Raw genomic sequence first — 20,394 nt, 5'->3', positions numbered from 1 at the left:
TTTTAATAAATTTTAATTCATTTCAGTAAATTTAGCTCTTCCCTACTCGCCCAGGTATAGCTCTATGGACTCTTAGATCCCAAGGCACCACTCCTAGGGACTTTACAAAGAAGGTAGGGAAATAGAATGATACCAGATTGCAGACTCTATGAAGGCAGGAATGAAGTCTAATAGGTACTTGACCTTCTACATACACTCCCTTGGTTAGGATTTTTCTTGCCTTGACACCTGTAATGGGAAAAAGGAAGACTTTGTAACTAGCAGTGTTGTTTTCACTTACAAGCAAACACACATAAAGGAGTTGCTTTTGTTATTGCTCCATAGATAAGTTGTGTCCTACTCTCTGCAAAGGACATGGACTGCAGCACACCAGGCTTCCCTGTCCTTTACTATCTCCCAGAGTTTGCTCACACTCATGGCCATTGAGTCAGTGATGTTATGTCAGAGAATGTTCAAACTGTCGTGCAATTGCACTTTCACATGCTAGCAAAGTAATATTCAAAATCCTTCAAGCTAGGCTTCAATAGTATATGCATGAACTGAGAACTTCCAGATGTAGTAGATGGATTAGAAAAGGCAGAGGAACCAGAGATCAAATTGCCAACATCCTTTGGATGATAGAAAAAGCAAGAGAATTCCAAAACAAAAATCTACTTCTGCTTCACTGACTATGCTAAAGCCTTTGACTGTGTGGATCACAACAAACTGTGGAAAATTCTGAAAGATATGGGAATACCAGACCACCTTACCTGTCTCCTGAGAAATCTTTATGCAGGTCAAGAAACAACAGTTAGAACTGGTCATTGAACAACAGACTATTTCCAAATTGGGAAAGGAGTACGTCAAGGCTGCATTTTGTCACTCTGCTTATTTAACTGATATGAATGCCCTTATATAAAAAGCCACCCTATAAAAAACCTACCAGCCATGAAAGCCTCCCCTCAAATGTTAACTGAAAACAACAACAAATTGTCTCTTTACTATTGCTCTTCAGGGTTTATAATGTGTCCAAAATGTTCTTTGGTGCCAATACAGTCCATTTTGGGTGAGTACTCCATAATTCATGAAAACATATCTCCAGGGAATGCTCTAAGTCCTATTTGGAAATCTACGGAGAAGTATAATTACAGTATATGAACACGTGTGTAAGTAAAATGTTGTCATTTTTTAATATAATAACACCAGCCAAAAATTCAACTTTTGTTACAAACTTATTGCTAACCTGTAATAGTATTTCAGGAGTATTATCTACAAATCAATATAATTACATGTCAACTACTTGTCTCAGTTGTGACAGTTTTAAAATTTGAATTCATCAAATTTATCAAGTTGAATTTAGGATTTCAACATTTTAAAAGAAATCCGCCACTTAGATTTTGTCTTTGGGGTTAACTTTACCAAGAGTAGGGGGTGCAACATAAGTTCAAATACTAAGCTATTAATATATCATGAAGCAGAAATATTAAGAGCAAATCCAAGTCTTGAGAGAAGTTGCAGAAAAACTCTAGTGATTTATTCCAAATTTGTCACATTCTAAAGACAGTGTTTTAAAATTGTGATGTTTTCTTCATCATGAGCTCTACTAGGCTCTTTTTAAATGCTTCTCTAGAAAATGTATTACATAATTGGGCAGATTTATGAAAATTGTAATCTATAACTGAGATATATAGATAACACACATATATATGAGATATATGTATTAACTGTTTTTTAAGGTAAGTCCTATATGAAATGAATTTTATCCTTATTCTTGCCTCTTTTTTTTTTTTGGCAAAAAATGAGAAGCTGTATTAAGGAGCTTGTTTTGCTCAGGAGATAACTCCTGGAAGGACAGGATTATGAGTCTCCATAGTTTAGCCAACAATGTATTGCTAGAGGGTTTGATTTAGAGACTTTAATGTTACAGAGTATATTATGAAAAGCCACTGCTATATTGAAATAGTGTGCCCCCGCCCACAACACTGCCATCTCTACTCCCAATAGAGCCATTCCTTCTTTGTAAACTTGATGTTTTGGCTCTCCGGTAGCTATGGACTGGTGTGCATGTGTGTGTGTGTAGCTAATTTTCCACTTGGACTCTGAAGTGTGCATGAGCTGAACTTCCTGGTCAACTATCATGCCTTTATTTGGGGGCACCTCACACAAGCTTTGTTCCTCAACCTACTTGGCCATATGGCAGTGTCCGGACCCTTGTGAATGTCCACATGTTGATTAGGGCAAAGTCCAGGGTGAGTTGAGCTAACTGTGTTTTTTACCTTATCATATACGCATGCACCCAACTTAAATGACATGCTGCCTTCTGACCAATAGGAGAATATTTGTAATGCACTTTGGAATTCTGAGTAATTGTGAGTTCCAAATACTAAACTTTTAAAACATGTACATGTCAATATACAAACATGAAAGAATTCTTATATAATAAGAGCAGCAGGTGATGTTTCTATGGATAATTTAACATGATCAGCTATGGAGGATTATTCTTTTGAGAACTGATTTTTCTTCTTCTCCTTTCCATTTCATATATAAATATATTTGTTTTATATCAGATATATACTTTTTTCACATAGATGGCATACGAGTCCATTTAAAACAGATTTTAAAATCTAGTTATTTCATACTCTTTAAAAAATTAAATCAATATGTATTTATTAGGTGCCTACCATTTATCAGACACTGCACTGTTTCACGTAGAAAGAAGACAGAATTACTGCCCTGGAGATTATAAATTTAGAAGCAAGACAGATATGCAAACAACCAATCAGTTCAGAATGTGAAAAAAGTTATCCTCAGCTGTGAACCAAATAACAGGAAATCAAGGAAGGATGCTTAGGCTTGCCACATCAAATAGCCATTACTTACTGTGGCTGTGTCAGCTAGGTTGTCATACCTGCTAATACAGCATCACTAATTAGACACGGAGCACTTAGAAACAGAATTGTGACCCAACTTAGAAGGCTCATATGTACCAGCATAGCTGCCACTTCACCGTCTTGTTTTCAAACCTTTTTATTTTTTTGGCCAATGACTTGCTTATTCCCATACTATTAATCTGAATTAACATTATTAAGAACAGTGATTCCTGCTGAGGAATTGTTGTTTCTGAAACATGCATCACTAGGACTTCGTTATGTAATTCCTTCATGATGACAGGGTGTTTTTAAATTTATATATTAAAAAATAGGTCGGTTGCAAGAGGGCCTGGAGGCTGGTACCCAGTGTCCTCTGAAATTCCCTTGCTCTCTGTTCTAATTAGGAATATGCTGTATCTTTACTAATTTTAAGTATTCTATTTATTTGTTAACTCCAACCCCTAGTTAAGGATATCCATGACATTGCCTAATTAGCTAGAATTCTCTTTTTCAAATGTGGGGATTCCTAAGATTATTAAACGCAAGACAGTAGACCAAGATTCCACACTTGCTTCTATTTTGTTCAGCTTCCTCGGAGATTGAAGATGGCCGTGAAACTTTCTACTCCTTCTGGATCATATTTTGAGTAACTTTGAGAAGTTGAAGTTAAAAGCGTGTTTGTGGACATGGGGTCGTTTTCCTCCCATTCTGTTTCTTTCCTGCTTCCAACCGTCACCTTTTCCATTTTAAGCAAGTATTTTCACGAAAGAGGCATCTCGGCGATCAGTGTTCTGGATTCAGGAAAGATGACACTTGCATTTAAAAAGCACTGCCACTCGACCGGGGCAAAATTGCTGGTTGCTCTGGTTGCACTGGTCACTGCAGTGCGTGTCTGACGCCTCGCTACTGACAGCGGATCCAGCCTGGGCAGGAGGCGCTCCTGCACATTTTGCTCAGACCCCAAGGCTGCGGCCGCCCCCGAGCTGGGCACAGCCGTAGGGTACAGAGCGCCGCGGGCGCACGGAGCCGCGCACTCTGCCCCACTGACGGCGGGGTCGCTGCAGAGGGACAAAGCTTTAGCCATTCTAGAACCTCTTAAGACCCTTCATTTGACGCCTCCGCAGAAAGTCACTTCCCTGTTGGGTCCCCAGCACAACTTAAGAGAACTAGGCAAGTTAGGTGACGACTCAGGCCTCCTACGAGAATAAGTTCCTGGTGGGTGGCGGAGACGCACTACGCTGGTCGACGATCTCCAGGGACTCGGCGCGGAGTTCTAACCACCACGGCCTCAGACCCAACGACATGGTATGGTGCATCCGGAGCCCGGCCTTGGCCTCTTTTCTCTGTTTCGGGGAGTGTTTACCCAGCTTCTGTGGAAAACTCCCCCAGGGTCGCGCGGGGCGGGGAATGAGGTGCGGAAGGCCCTGCCCCTTTGATCTCTTTGCATCAACTTCTCAGTGCGCAGCGGCGGCGGGCTGGAGGTGAGCTCGGAGCAGGCCAGAGCCGCCCTTGGCGCACCCAAGAGGGCTCCTTCCTGGGACCTGCGGCGGCCGTGGAGGCCCGGAGGACTCTCAGAGCTCCTCATCCCGCCTCCTTCCTACAGGAGTGTGAAAATCAGCCCTCCCGCTCGGTCCACTCCCCTCTTCCTCCTGTACCTCTAGTGCAGCTTTTTAAAGGCGTCTCGTGCTTCCTCCAACTTTGGGGGAAGATAGTGCCCAACTCCAAGGGCACTCCCAACTCCTGCTTTCCCAACCCTCCTATCGCATTAATCCAGCCTCTTTGGTCGCATCCAAACTCGGTGTGCGTAGTACCGCCGCCCAACTTGGAACCGAGCGCCCCCGGCTGTTCACGGCCACCCCTCGGCTCCTGTTTGCAGGGAGCTCGGTTTCTGGCTCGTCGCAGGATCCAGCTGCGGTTCCGACCGGTCCCCGGGCTGGCGAGGCCCACGCGCGCGTGCACACACACACGCGCTCACAGTCCCGCTCACACTCCCGCGTCCTCGCTCCCTGCACCCCACCCTCCGCGCGGCTCCTCCGCCGGGTGGGGGGGTGGGGTGACGTCAGGACTGCAGTCCCGAGGAGAGCGGCTGGAGAGGGCCGCGCGCTCCTCGCCCAGCTGGGAAGCTGGAGGCGCACTGGGGCGGCCGCGGCTGCCGCGCTCCTCCCTCTCCTCTGCACCCGCTGTGGCGCCGCCAGCCCGCGGGGGAGCCTCGCGAGCCGCCAGGTGGATTGAAAGTCGTTTCCTGGGAAGGACGGTGAGGGTGCTGCAGACCTGGCAGGCACTGAAACTGCAACTCGGACAGAAACGACCCAGCGGAGGAGCTGGGCGCGGGGCGCCGTGCGCAGCATTCCTGGGCGGCTGGGGGCGGTCGCCGCTCAGCTCGCCGCCCAGCGCGGCGGCCCGACCTCGGCCCCGAGACTCGGGCCCCGGGCGCGCTCGTCCGGTAGAGACCTCCCAGCCCTACGCATTTCGCGGCGGCTCTGGTGCGGGGAATGCGAGCGCGCCAGCTCCAGGTCACCGCTGTGGAGCAGCCGCCTGTAGGAAAGCGAGGAGAGGCGAGGGGGCGGCAGCCTCTGCCCGAAGTAAGTGCAGCAGAAGTTTGCATCGGCTTCCCCGTCGCTCCCCTGGAGCGAGTGGGAGGCTTATCTCCTGCCCTCGTTCTCTGAGGATAGCAGACTTGCCGGCGACCCTCGCCCGGAGAGAAGGTGAGCGTCACGGGAGGGTCGAGGACGCGGGGGGCCAAGGTGGAGTGGGATCCCGATGGAGCCAGGGGAGGAGATCCTCCACCTGCGGGGAGGAACGCGCAAGGTACAGGCCGTGGGGGTCTCGGAAAGGGAGGGGTTTGGGGAGAGAGAAGGTGGAGGTTGGTTGTCACACCTACTCTGGTGACCTTGGCGCGCCATCCTGGAGTGGCGAGCCAGAAGGGTCTCAGAGGTTGGAAACGGGTTAGTCAAGGAAACGGCGTGGCTTCTCATTCGGGGCTGCCTGGGGTGGAGCATCACTGCTGCTGCCGGACCCTGGAAGACCCGGGCAAGAGGAGACAGAAGAACCCGGCGCCGGGCAGCGACGGTGAAGGGTGGGGATTCAGGGCATTCCAGATCTAGGGGCTCGGAGTGGGAAGTTGGGGGGTCCTCTGAGGTGCTCCAGTCTCGACGGGGGAAACGGCAGTCCAGGAAGAGGGCGGGTGTGATGCTCCGGGACGCTACAGTTGCAGTTGGGAGCCTTTGGAGCTTCAGTGGCTAATTCTTGTAATTGGGCGGCTTCTCCGAGGCCGAGAGCACCCGGTCTGCGCCCGTCCCCCGGACCCTCCGGCTCCCCGTCTCGGCTGCCCTCCCCGCGCAGCCGCGGGTCCCCGCAGTCCTCAGGCTGTTCCCTGCGGCGGGTAGGGGGGCTGGGGGGAGACCCGGTGAACTCAAGAGACCCTCGGCGCTTTGCTCACTTGTTCCCGGGGCCCGTTCAGCTCTTTTTAGTTATCGTCCTCTCTAACCCGCCTCCGGAAGGAGCTTTTATTCTTTATCAATTGACCAAACTTCGAACCTGGAGAAAAGTTCATAGAAGCTGCGCTCCTACCTGGAGCAGAGCCCCGCAGAGGGCAGGGGAGGGTGGCGCGGGCAGCTTCCTCACCCTTTTCTCAACTGGAGACGGTTCTCAGGGAATTTTATATTAAATGAGATGCGATTATTCTAGGAAGTCAACGAAGCATCACTTTTCCAGAGTAGGACCGTCTGTGCTTAGGAAACCAGTATCCCACTCAGCTTCTGGTACCAAGGGTGCACTTTTCAAACCCAGGTCTCCCGCATTGTAGGCAGACGCTTTACCGTCTGAGCTACCAGGGAAGCCTTGTGGGTAAAGGGAGATTGTTAACTAAATTCCATTTTTTTTTTTTTTTGGCAAGTTATTCATGATGCATAGTGATTACCTAATTTCATTTACTCAGATCTATTCATTCAAAACAATTTATGAGGCCCAGTATGTGCCAGGCATTGTGTTAGATGCTGGGATGATAGAAATGACTGATATGTGGCCCCATTGTTCAGGGAGCTTATAGTCTGTAAGATATGTGGTCTGGAAAGAAGGTGGAAAAAATACATGCCCTGCAGCAAAGGGCAGGTAATACCTGTTTTTTAGGAAAATGACTCACTTCCAACTCCTTAACTAAGGGGTCCAGCATCTGCTAGATTTCATCTTCCCTGAAATCAGGGATATTATTATTCATCTTTGATGGCCAGAAGACAATCTTGTGCCAGGCACATAGTAGGTCAATAATAAGTTCAGTTAAATGGATGGATGAATGAGTGAATTATTCTTGGTGAAAATATTAGAGGAAGGTATCATGCTGTATTGGGGAAGTATGTGAAGAAGAAAAAGTGAATTGGAAGGAGAAGGAATAAATGGAGCTCTAGAGGGCAAGAAAGAAAAGAGGCTAGGGTTTGTAAACATTTGAAAATTATGTAACAGCAGAGCTTGTTTCCCATTTTCACACAGTGGAAATCAGTAAAGTTCTTTATCTATGAAATACACACATCTCTCTGCGTATTTACATTTTAACTTTTTTTTTTTTTTTTAACAGCAGGTTCTCTGTTACTTTCCCATGTTGCTGGTGGTGGTGGTTTAGTTAAATGAGTCTGACTCTTATGATGCCATGGACCATAGTCTGCCAGGCTCCTCTGTCCATGGGATTTCCCAGACAGGAATACTGGAATAGGTTGCCATTTATTTTTCCTGGGGATCTTCCCCACCCAGGGATCCAACCTGCTTCTCCTGCATTGCAGCCAGATTCTTTACCAGAGAGTCACCAAGGAAGCCCTCATTTACCATGTGGAGGTCATCATGCCATGCTCATGTGAATATGTTGATAATGTGTTGATTCAGATGTGTCTAGGTTAGTGGGACAGGTTGGTGAAAAAATTCTTTAGAATTACCGAAATCATGCATTCAGATATCTCATATTTTGCTACTTCATGTGCACATTTCTACTCCTATGCTTTAACCATATTTAATTTAAACATGATTAAAATATTTATACATAGATTCTGCCAATGAAGATTAAACATATATATATACAAGACTGTTCTTGGTTTAATTATCTGAACCAAGGCTACCGTTGGACTCTGGTAGAAGGTGGTAAGTCACTCAGGTTCCAGAATGAATGATACTTTTTCCCCCATAGTTTAATTTTATTATATTTACTAGGCCCATATATTTTTCTTACTTGTACAACAGAACTACTTTTAAAAAATTAGTATTCATTAATGGTAATAATAATTTAGTGATCTGAGTCATGAGTTTATGAGAAATAATTTTGGATTTAGAACCTTCTTAGTGACATGTGATTTGGAGCCATCCTAGAAATTTTGTAAACCTCATTTTTTTCTACTTACAAAATGAGATAATTTTACTTGAATGATTTAATTAGACATTTAAAACAATATGTCAGTATACATTACTATTTTATTTGGGACATTGTTTTCTCTAATCAATGCCATTAATTTAGTATACAACACTGACAAGTAATTTGTAATTAACAGAAAAAAATCCATATTTTCCATTAATGGGTATTTTGTAGGTGTTTTAGGACATTAATGGAGTTCTAGAAAAAGTACTGTGATTGTGGACAATGCCTGGTGATTAAAACAATGTTTTAGAAGTAAATGTAAATAAATACTTTAAATAGTAGCTAAAATTTGGAATTCTTTAACCAGACCCTGTAGTGTTTCGTTTGTTGTGGTTTTTTCATTTGGATTATTACCATAATCACGCTGTTGGATTGAATGACCATTTGAAGGAATCTTGCAGGTGTACAAGCAGTACATTCTAGAGGGCAGAATCTTTATTTTAGAAATGTAGTTAGAGTGCAGAAATGCTGAGATATTAGGAATGTGGGGTCATAGTTACTGAGCTTGAAAATGATCTAGCGCAGTTTTTGGAGATGAGAAAATGAAGGTCTAAAAAGATGAAGGGTATAAATTTCCCAGGAAGACATTCAGACATACAGAAGATTCCCACATATTGTCCATTCCAGGGGCAACTTAAAAGGTCTGCTATCCTTGGATGTCCTCTTTCTTTATTAGCTATATGTATACATATATACCCTGCCTCGTGGACCTTCCTCCCACCCCACCCCCATCCTATCCATCTTGGTCACCGCAAATCACCTAGCTGCACTCCCTGTGCTAAACAGCGGGTTGGAGGAAGATAACTTGTGTTTATGTTACAACCCTGTCTCTCCCTAGCTACATGGGCAAGTTGCTTTTTATTTATTAGTAGGTTTTTGTTTTGTTTATAGGTAATTACCATGTATGGGGATAGATGTAGTTGCACAATTATTTATTTCTCCTCTGTATTGTAAGTTTTATAAGGAAAAGAACTGAGTATTTCTTGCTCACTGCATGTCTGAGACTTAGCACCTGTTGGGCACACAATGGATATCCAATAAACATTTGTTGAATAAAAGAATGAATGAGTGAGTGAGTATAAAAAAATGATTGAGTGAGGGACACATCTCTTAGGTAGAACTGGAATCCTTAATATGAGAGCCATAACCTTATAAAGATTCTCTGTCTAAAATACTGTTCCCTTTGCCAACATCCCTTTCTGGATAGATGAGCTCCTGATGCACCCCTTCGCCAGACCTGCTTCTCCCATTTACTCCTCTCAGCAAGGGCTAGCTCCATTTTTCTGGTTACTGGGGTCAGAAACCTTGGGAGTTATCCTTCATGTTTCTTCTTCACAGCCAGCATTGAATTCATTTACAAATCCTGCAGCTGTGCCTTCCTGATGTATTGACATTTCGAATCTGACCAGTTCTCACCATCTCGCTTGCTACCAGCCTGGACTGAGCCTCCAGTATTTCCCAGCTGGTTTACTGCAGTGGCCTTCTAACTTCTCTCTAGGCTTCCATCTTGGGCCCACCCCATAGTCCAGGTTCAGCACCCAGCCTGAGCCATACTATGAGCACATGAGGCTCTTCGTATGACTCCTCTGCTTACATTTTCCAGTGTCTTCCCGTCTCTTCTCAGAGAAAAAGAAAAAGGCTTTCCAGTACATCAGATGAATAAGGCCCTACACTGTTTCACCACTTCTAACTCTCTGGCTTCTTACACTTCCCCGACCACCCATAACTGCTTCCACTGCACTGACCTCCTTTCTATTCCTACAACATATCACATTGGCTCTCTCCTAAGCAGTTTTGAATTAAGCAATTTGAACCTTTTTCTGGAATGCTCTTTCCTAGACACCTGCTTGACTCACTTCTTCACTCCCTCTTTTCTCAAATTCCCCTTCTCAGTGAAGCCTCTCTTGGCTACCCTGTTGAAGATGACACTCCTCTAGATTTTTATTCCCGCCTTTCCTACACTAATTTCCTTTTAGCCTTTGTGACTATTATGACCATAAATTCTGTCTCTATCTTGTGTTTCTCCCATTCGAAGAAAAGCTCCATGAAGGTAGAGATTTTACCTTCTTTGTTCACGTCTGTATTTCTAGTGCCTAGAACAACATGTGGCACATGGTAGGTATGCAGTAAATACCTGTCAAATAAGTACATGGAGATGAAATAGTGTCTGTAACCTAAATAGGGTCCTATTAAAATTAAATGAAAATGCATGTGGAGTATCAGACACAGTTACTATGCTGTCTTCTCTGGTCTCCTGGACTTTTTGTCCCTCCTTTGACCAGGACTGTGATCAGAGGCCCTGCTCTCCCAGGATTCTTAGCTGTTATTTTTGGAAATGACTTTGAAGAAGCCCCAATGGTTGTTTATATGTGCTGCTGGAAATAATTAGGAAATAAATACAGTTAACTCTCTAAGATACAGTGTATTTCTTTTCATAAAATACCTCTGGCCTGGGGCTTCTGAAAGGTGGCTGCTGTAAGTTTCATCTTCTGGGTGAGAGCATCGAAGACTGTCCTGATCTCTGGGTGGGCCCTCCTGTAGTGAAGCGGGGGTCTTCTTCCCCTCTTGGGTCACACTGCAGTTCTTAGATGGCAGTGGCAGTGGAAGGCTGGGGAGAGTGATACCCTGGGGGCGGGGGTAAAAGTGGAGATCAGAGCTAAGCTGGGCAACAGAACTGTTTCTGGAACGTTATTTCTTAATTGAGTCATCTCATCAAGTCAGGACTGAGAGCAGAAACATGAGAAGGGACAGAGAGAAACCTATATGGGTCACTAGTTGGCCACCCAGGTTGGGTTTTAACTACTTTTCCTGTCTCTTAATGCTGGGTTTACTTCTTGCTTGACTTAACATGTCTATTCTCATTGGTTGCCTCCTGGTCCAATGGTTCTAGCTGAGGAGGAGTTACAAGGCCATATCAATTAACCAATGATGTACTACATTAAGAAAATCATAATTAATTTAAGTGGAGCCTTGTATAGCTATCTCTAGGGCTTAGACTAGCCTATGTGGTAAATACTATTCCTTAATTCTAAAAATCCAGCTCAAGAATAGGCTGTACCTGTTTAAATGCACAGTTGGCTGAGCTGTTAGGATGTTTTTTATGGTTCTACCAGGATGTTGTGAGCAGATATTGTGCTTATGTGTTAAAGTTGGGTACATTGTTGCGTTTCTATAAAATTACATACTAAACCCTGCTGCTGCTGCTGCTAAGTCGCTTCAGTCGTGTCTGACTCTGTGTGACCCCATAGACGGCAGCCCACCAGGCCCCCCCGTCCCTGGGATTCTCCAGGCAACAACACTGGAGTGGGTTGCCATTTCCTTCTCCAATGCATGAAAGTGAACCCTACAGCTCGTAATTCCTGCTAGCTCAGAGCAGTCACACTTTATGAGTTTACTCAACGGATAGTATTTGCAATCCTGAGTGTTCATAATGGTTTTGCCTTAACAGAAAAAATGCTATGTTGTGCCCAGTTTTGCTCTAGAAATAGAAGGGGAGCTTTGGGTTTAGTACTTGTAGGTTACCAGATCTGTTCTTAGCATGTTCTGTGACCTTGTCCGATTTGCATTATTTTAGAGTAGCTTTTCTGGAGCCAGAAAAAGTTACCAAAGCAGCAAAAATGGGGCCAACAACCTTGAAATATAGCCATTAGAAATCTGTTTTCTTATAACTGTAAGAGATGCATCCGGAGCAACTTTTCAACAGAAACTGTGCGTGTGTGTGCGTGTGTGTGTGTATGTGTTGTGTGTAGGGGGAGATAACAGACTCTAGGACAGAGGCCCAAACTATCCCAGCACTGTAAGGGAAGAGGGGGTGACTTAGCTTTCCAAACAACTGTGTACACAGTTTTTTGTGTTCTTTTTTTTTGGTGCCTGGTTTACAAACACACTTTGTTCTAAATGTTTTTAATAAGTAGGTTGTTTGGAAACTTCTTACTCCTAGAAACAATGTTACATGTGGAATTTAGGTTCCCAGCTGCCTTGGGAGAAATCTGTTTAATTCATTGCTGAGCATTAAAAAATGATACTGTAGGTTTCTTCTTCATATGAGAAAATCAGTATTAATTTCTAATTAATAAAATTCTAATTTCCATTTTGTTATAACCAAAAGATCTAGGCTGGCACTTTTGTAAGTAATCTCTCCCTTGACTCTTACTTGTATGTTCAGCAGACCAAGAGATTATATTACATATCATGTATAGTATATATATCTGTAATATAGAAAATAAGTAAGTAGACATATCCTTCTTTTAAATATATAGATAATATTGGATCTCCTGCATTTACAAACTTTTAAAAATCAATTTATAAAATCATGTTACCTTAATAAAACATAAATAAATAAAAAACATAACCAATGTTAACTACATAGATATCCTTGAGAGTTCACGGTTCATGTATTGCTGAAGTCTGGCTTGGAGAATTTTGAGCATTACTTTACCAGCATGTGAGATGAGTGCAGTTGTGCGATAGTTTGAGCATTCTTTGGCATTGCCTTTCTTTGGGATTGGAATGAAAACTGACCTTTTCCAGTCCTGTGATCTCTCACTGCTGAGTTTTCCAAATTTGCAGACACATTGAGTGCAGCACTTTCACAGCATCATCTTTCAGGATTTGGAATAGCTCAACTGGAATTCCATCACCTCCACTAGCTTTGTTCGTAGTGATACTTCCTAAGGCCCACTTGACTTCACATTCCAGGATGTCTGGCTCTAGGTAAGTGATCACACCATCGTGGTTATCTGGGTCGTGAAGATCTTTTTTGTATAGTTCTTCTGTATATTCTGGCCACCTCTTCTTAATATCTTCTGCTTTTGTTAGGTCCATACCATTTCTGTCCTTTATCGAGCCCATCTTTGCATGAAATGTTCCCTTGGTATCTCTAATTTTCTTGAAGAGATCTCTAGTCTTTCCCATTCTGTTGTTTTCCTCTATTTCTTTGCATTGATCACTGAGGAAGGCTTTTATCTCTCCATGCTATTCTTTGGAACTCTGCATTCAAATGGGTATATCTTTACTTTTCTCCTTTGCTTTTCACTTCTCTTCTTTTCACAGCTATTTGTAAGGCCTCCCCAGGCAGCCATTTTGCTTTTTTGCATTTCTTTTCTATGGGGGTGGTTTTGATCCCTGTCCCCTGTATAATGTCATGAACCTCCATCCATAGTTCACCAGGCACTCTGTCTATCAGATCTAGTCCCTTAAATCTATTTCTCACTTCCACTGTATAATCATAAGGGATTTGATTTAGGTCATACCTGAATGGTCTAGTGGTTTTCCTCACTTTCTTCAATTTAAGTCTGAATTTGGCAATAAGGAGTTCATGATCTGAACCACAGTCATCTCCCGGTCTTGTTTTTGCTGACTGTATAGAGCTTCTCCATCTTTGGCTGCAAAGAATATAATGAATCTGATTTCAGTGTTGACCATCTGGTGATGTCCACGTATAGAGTCTTCTCTTGTGTTTTTGGAAGAGGGTGTTTGCTGTGACCAGTGTGTTCTCTTGGCAACTATTAGCCTTTGCCCTGCTTCATTCCATACTCCAAGGCCAAATTTGCCTGTTACTCCAGGTATTTCTTGACTTCCTACTTTTGCATTCCAGTCCCCTATAATGAAAAGGACATCTTTTTTGGGTGTTAGTTCTAAAAGGTCTTATAGGTCTTCATAGAACCTTTCAACTTCAGCTTCTTCAGCCATGATATTGAATGGTTTACTGTGAACTTCCAGATGTTCAAGATGGTTTGAGAAAAGGCAGAGGAGCCAGAGATCAAATTGCCAACATTCGCTGGATCATCAAAAAAGCAAGAGAGTTCCAGAAAAACATCTATTTCTGCTTTATTGACTATGCCAAAGCCTTTGACTGTGTGGATCACAGCAAACTGTGGAAAATTCTTAAAGAGATGGGAATACCAGACCACCTGACCTGCCTGTTGTGAAACCTGTATGCAGGTCAGGAAGCAAGAGTTAGAACTGGACATGGAACAACAGACTGGTTCCAAATAGGAAAAAGAGTACGTCAAGGCTGTATACTGTTACCCTACTTATTTAACTTATATGCAGAGTACATCATGAGAAACGCTGGGCTGGAAGAAGCACAAGCTGGAATCAAGATTTCTGGGAGAAATATCAATAACCTCAGATATGCAGATGACACCACCCTTATGGCAGAAAGTGAAGAACTAAAGAGCCTCTTGATGAAAGTGAAAGAGGAGAGAGAAAAAGTTGGCTTAAAGCTCAACATTCAGAAAATGAAGATCATGGCATCTGGTCCCATCAGTTCATGGGAAATAGATGGGGAAACAGTGGAAACAGTGGCTGACTTTATTTTTGGCTCCAAAATCACTGCAGATGGTGACTGCAACTATGAAATTAAAAGACGTTTACTCCTTGGAAGGAAAGTTATGACCAACTTAGATAGCATATTAAAAATCAGAGATATTACTTTGTCAACAAAGGTCCGTCTAGTCAAGGCTATGGTTTTTCCAGTAGTCATGTATGGATGTGAGAGTTGGACTATGAAGAAAGCTGAGTGCCAAAGAATTGATGCTTTTGAATTGTGGTGTTGGAGAAGATTCTTGAGAATCCCTTGGACTGCAAGGAGATCCAACCAGTCCATCCTAAAAGAAATAAGACCTGGATGTTCATTGGAAGGACTGATGTTGAAGCTGAAACTTCAGTATTTTGGCCACCTGATGCGAAGAGCTGACTCATTGGAAAAGACCCTGATGTTGGGAAAGAGCGAAGGCATGAGGAGAAGGGGACGACAGAGGATGGGATGGTTAGATGGCATCACCGACTCAATGGACATGAGTTTGGGTGGACTCCGGGAGTTGGTGATGGACAGGGAGGCCTGGCGTGCTGCGGTTCATGGGGTTGCAAGGAGTCAGACACGACTGAGCAGCTGAACTGAACTCACTGATCCTTGAGAGTTAAGTCTCATACAAGGCAAATCTTAGAGTGTTGCTCTGTCCACCCATCAGTGTCATTCATGGCTTTGGGAGGAATAAGAAGCTCTCTAGCCACCTGCCCTGAGGCCTCTGCTGTGGCCACATCTGCACAGAAGGGTGCTCTGATAGCTAGAAATTCACTGAGAGTTCTGATCCCACATTTCTCAAGTGTATCTGTGTCCTTTGCTCATCAGATCCCTGAGATTGGATGCTGGTATCTGATACCCCTTCCGTAGAGGTTACAAAACAATGATCCTTTTCCTTCTGCCTTGTCCTCCTGTCCTTCCTACAGTCTTCACCCTTTCTCCTTCCTTTTGGCCTCATTTCCCGTTAAACCCAGCATTCAGGTCCCTCAAATGCCTTTACACAAAATGTGACCCGCCCTCCCTCTAGTGGTGATCAGGAAATCTCTTCTGTTACCTTTTCCCCCAACATTATTGAGATATAATTGCCATATAAAATTGATTCATTTAAGGTATACAATGTGTTGATTTGATACACTTATATGTTGAAAAATGATTACCACTATGCTGCTACTGCTAAGTCACTTCAGTCGTGTCCAACTCTTTGCGACCCCGTAGACAGCAGCCCACCAGGCTCCGCTGTCCCTGGGATTCTCCAGGCAAGAACACTGGAGTGGATTGCCATTTCCTTCTCCAGTGCATTAAAGTGAAAAGTGAAAGTGAAGTCGGTCAGTCGTGTCTGACTCTTAGCGACCCCATGGACTGCAGCCCACCAGGCTCCTCCGTCCATGGGATTTTCCAGGCAAGAGTACTGGAGTGGGGTGCCATTGCCTTCTCCGGATTACCACTATAGCATTAGTTAATACCTCTATCACATCATATAATAGTCTTTTTTCTTTCCTTTTATTTTTTTAGTGGTGAGAACATTTAAGCTCTACTCTATTGCCAACCCATTGATACACATATATTGAAAAATGGTCACCACCATATGATTAGCTAATGCCTCCATCCTGTGTTGTATTTGCCTTTTGTGTGTGTGTGTGTGTGTGTGTGTGTGTGTGTGTGTGTGTTTGGTGAGAACATTTAAGTTCTACTCTCTTGGCAATCCATGACCTTGGTTAATATCAGGAGCTTGTTTTACCTACAGTCCTGGCACTGGGCTGGCTCTTCCCCTCACAACCATCTCCAGAGACCTGGGAGTGGAGACTGTCCTGGTCACTCGTGCAGAGAATGGGTGTCCCAGCACAGGAGGGAGAGGGAGAAGGGGGATAAGAGACAGTCACTGTGAGAGTCTGTGGTTTCTTTTCTTTGGAGGACCTTGTACATTGCCCTGAGAACTTCCCTATCCAGTTCTAGCTTAGTTCCATGGGGTCCCATCTATGTATTCCCTATAGACACAAAAACAAATTCAAAGCTTCTTTGATACCCTCTGGTTTCTGAAAAGTAGGACTTCCCAGGTGGTTCTAGTGGTAAAGTAGTCACCTGTCAATGTAGGAGACACAAGAAATGGGGGTTTGATCCTGGGGTTGGGAAGATCCCCTAGAGTGGGAAATGGGAACCCGCTCCAGTATTCTTACCTGAAAAAGAGTTGAACATGACTGAGCATAGCATGAAGGAAAGTGAAAGGAAGGAAAGGAAAAAAAAAAAAACCACCAACAGAGGTGAGACTTTCAAAAGGTTTCATTTAGAGGTGTGTTGGATCCCTGGTGGAACAAAAAAGCTCTGATTTGTTGCGTTCGTTGATTTCTGTGTTGTAAATATTTCTACCATAACTGATTTCAGCATGATGTGAACTGGCTCCCAAAACTCTTCGAAATTTAACAATTATCTCTCATGAATCTGTACAAAAATGCCTTCCTTATTCTACTCTTCATGTCTCAAGCAATAAGGTAAGAGGAAAGATACAAGTTTTCCTCTTGTTCTTTCTCCTAGCCACTCCCTTGCCTTTTTAACTCTGTGAATAGTAGGGGGGGAAATGTATAGATCCTAGAGTCAGCAAATTTGTTTTATAAAGGCCCAGATACTAAATTAATATATTAGACTTTGCAGTCCACATTTGATTTTTGTCACATATTCTTCTTTTTTTATTTTCAAACAACTGTTCCTAGTTTTTTTCAAAGAATTATTCCTAACTAACGGGCAGTACAAAAAATAAAACATAGGCTGTTGGTTGGATAGGGCCTCTGGGTCTGTTGACACCTGGAATAGATGATCAGATGATTAGAAATTTAAACTTCAGAAATTTGAAATTTATAATTTAAAATTTCTATATATACATAAATTGTGTGATACAAATTATATATACATATATATGTATGTGTGTGTTCAGTTCAGTTCATTCGCTCAGTCATATCCAACTTTTGCAACCCCATGAATTGCAGCATGCCAGGCCTCCCTGTCCATCACCAACTCCTGGTGTTCACCCAACTCCTGGAGTTCACCCAAACTCATGTCCATCGAGTCGGTGATGCCATCCAGCCATCTCATCCTCTGTCGTCCCCTTCTCCTCCTGCCCCCAATCCCTCCCAGCATCAGAGTCTTTTCCAATGAGTCAACTCTTCGCATGAGGTGGCCAAAGTATTGGAGTTTCAGCTTCAGCATCAGTCCCTCCAATGAACACCCAGGACTGATCTCCGTTAGGATGGACTGGTTGGATCTCCTTGCAGTCCAAGGGACTCTCAAGAGTCTTCTCCAACACCACAGTTCAAAAGCATCAATTCTTTGGCACTCAGCTTTCTTCACAGTCCAACTCTCACATCCATACCTGACCAATGGAAAAACCATAGCCTTGACTAGACGGGCCTTTGTTGGCAAAGTAATGTCTCTGCTTTTCAATATGCTATCTAGGTTGGTCATAACTTTCCTGTGTATATATATGTATAAATGGGCTTCCCTGGTGGCTCAGATGGTAAAGAAGCCACCTGCAATGTGGGAAACCTGGATTCAACCCTTAGGTTGGGAGGATCCCCTGGAGGAGGTCGTAGAACCCACTCCAGTACTCTTGCCTGGAAAATCCCTATGGACAGAGGAGCCTGGTGGGCTATAGTCCATGGGGCCACAAAGAGTCAGACACGATTGAGTGACTAAACACATTATATATATATATATATATATATATTTCAAAGGTAAAGCCCAGACTGAGTGAGGTTATCCTGAGCGTCTCACCATAGGACCCAAGCTTTGGTCTCTGTTAGAAGAATAAGGCCTCTCAGGGTTGGGGGTGGAGTAGGTGGGGACACCAAGGATGATCTCAGTGGCGACTAAGGAGAAGCCTGATCTTAGGGCATCCTTTTCTTCCCTTCTTTCTTTTATAAAAAAGTTTTATTGAGATATAATTTATGTATTATAAAATACATCCATTTAAAGTACGCAGTTTAGTTTTTTTTAGTGTATTCATAGGATTGTGCAACAATTGCCACATTCTAATTTTAGAACATTTCAATCTCCTCTAAAATATATTCCCATACCATTACCAGTCAATAACCATTCCCTCTGTACCTTCCAGCCCTTGGAAGCCACCAAGCTACTTTCTGTCTCTATGGATTTGCTTGTTCTGGACATTTCATATAAATGCAATGTTTGTCCTTTGTGAGTGGCTCCTCTCCTTTAGAACAATGTTTTCAAGGTTCATCCACATTACAGCATGTATCAGTACTTCGTTTCTTTTTACTGTCAAGTAATAGTGTCTTGTATGGATATACCACGTTTTGTTTACCCATTCATCAGTTGATAGATATCTGGGTTGTTTCTCATTTTTGGCTAATATGAGTAATACTGTTATGGAAAGTCATGTATACCTCTGTATATGAATTTATGTTTTCATTTCTCTTGGGTAGATATCTAGGAGTGGAGTTATCATGTGATATGATAACTCTTATGTTTAGCATTTTGCAGAACTGCCACACTGGTTTTCAGAGGGGCTGCATCATTTTACATTCCCACCAGCATCATTTTACATGCCCACCAGCAGTATACGAGGGCTCTATATTCTCCACATTCTTACCAACACTTGTCTCTTTTTTTGATTATAGTCATTCTAATGATGTGAAGTGGTATCTTCTCATCATCGTTTTGATTTACATTTCCTTATTGACTAATGACGGAGAAGACAATGGCACCCCACTCCAGTACTCTTGCCTGGAAAATCCCATGGATGGAGGAGCCTGGTAGGCTGCAATCCATGGGGTCGCTAAGAGTCGGACACGACTGAGCAACTTCACTTTCACTTTTCACTTTCCTGCATTGGAGAAGGAAATGGCAACCCACTCCAGTGTTCTTGCCTGGAGAATCCCAGGGACGGGGGAGCCTGGTGGGCTGCCGTCTATGGGGTCGCACAGAGTCGGACACGTGACTTAGCATAGCGTAGCATTGACTAATGATGTTGGGCATCTTTTCATGTGCTTATTGGGCACTTATATATCTTCTTTGGAAAAATACACGTCTGCAAATATATTGTCCATTTTTATTTTTATTTTTTTGTTTTCTTACTATATATATTTTATTGAAATATAGTTGAGTTACAGTGTTTCAGGTGCAGAGCAAGGTGACTTAGTTATACATATATGCGTAGATTATTTTTCAGATTATTTTCCATTATAGGTTATTACAAGATATTGTATACTACAGAGAACTATTAAATGGAGTTCTTTGTCTTTTTATTATTGGTTCGTAAGTTGCCTAAATACAAGCCCCTTGTCAGATAAATGACTTGCAAATATTTTCTCCCCTTATTTGGGTTGTCTTTTCACTTTTCTGATGGTTTAGCTTGCAGCACAGAAGTTTTGATATTTCGAAGAAGTACAATTTATCTATTTTTTTCTTTTATCACTTATGTAACAAATTCAAGTACATTAAGATTTATTTGTATGTTTTCTGCTAAGTATTTTGTAATTGTAGCTCACTTAGTTTAGGTCTAATTCATTATGAGTTAATTTTTGTGTACAGTGTGAGGGAGCTGTCCAGTTTTATTCTTTTGCATGTGATTGTTCAGTTGTTCCAGCATCATTTGTTGGAAAGGGTTGACTTGTTTTGGCATGCTTGCTGACATTAATTGACTATAATGCGGGATTTATTTCTTGACTCTCAATTTTACTCCGTTGATCTATCCTAATGTCTTTTCTCATGCCAGTAGTGCATAGTCTTGATTCTGTGACTTTGCACTAAGTCTTTAAATTAGAAGACTCCAGCTTGCTGAGTCCTCCAGCTTGCTTCTTATTTTTCAAGATTGTTTTGGATATCTGGCCCTC

General features: G+C 43.0%; 1 protein-coding gene across 2 annotated transcripts in view; it reads left to right on the top strand.

The window, feature by feature from the left end:
• The first annotated feature begins 4,959 nt into the window (after positions 1-4,959).
• Positions 4,960-20,394, top strand: part of KIAA1217 (KIAA1217 ortholog) — an 829,478-nt gene continuing 814,043 nt past the window's right edge. For both annotated transcript variants that reach the window (XM_044927453.2, XM_044927454.2), the window contains exon 1: positions 4,960-5,554. The gene's annotated coding sequence lies outside the window, so the exon portion shown is untranslated. The remainder of the gene's footprint in view (positions 5,555-20,394) is intronic.

Source organism: Bubalus bubalis, chromosome 14 (genome assembly GCF_019923935.1).
Source record: "Bubalus bubalis isolate 160015118507 breed Murrah chromosome 14, NDDB_SH_1, whole genome shotgun sequence".
Lineage (NCBI taxonomy): Eukaryota > Metazoa > Chordata > Mammalia > Artiodactyla > Bovidae > Bubalus > Bubalus bubalis.
The sequence above is the reverse complement of the archived record's forward strand: the minus strand, read 5'-3'. Positions and strand labels throughout refer to the sequence as shown.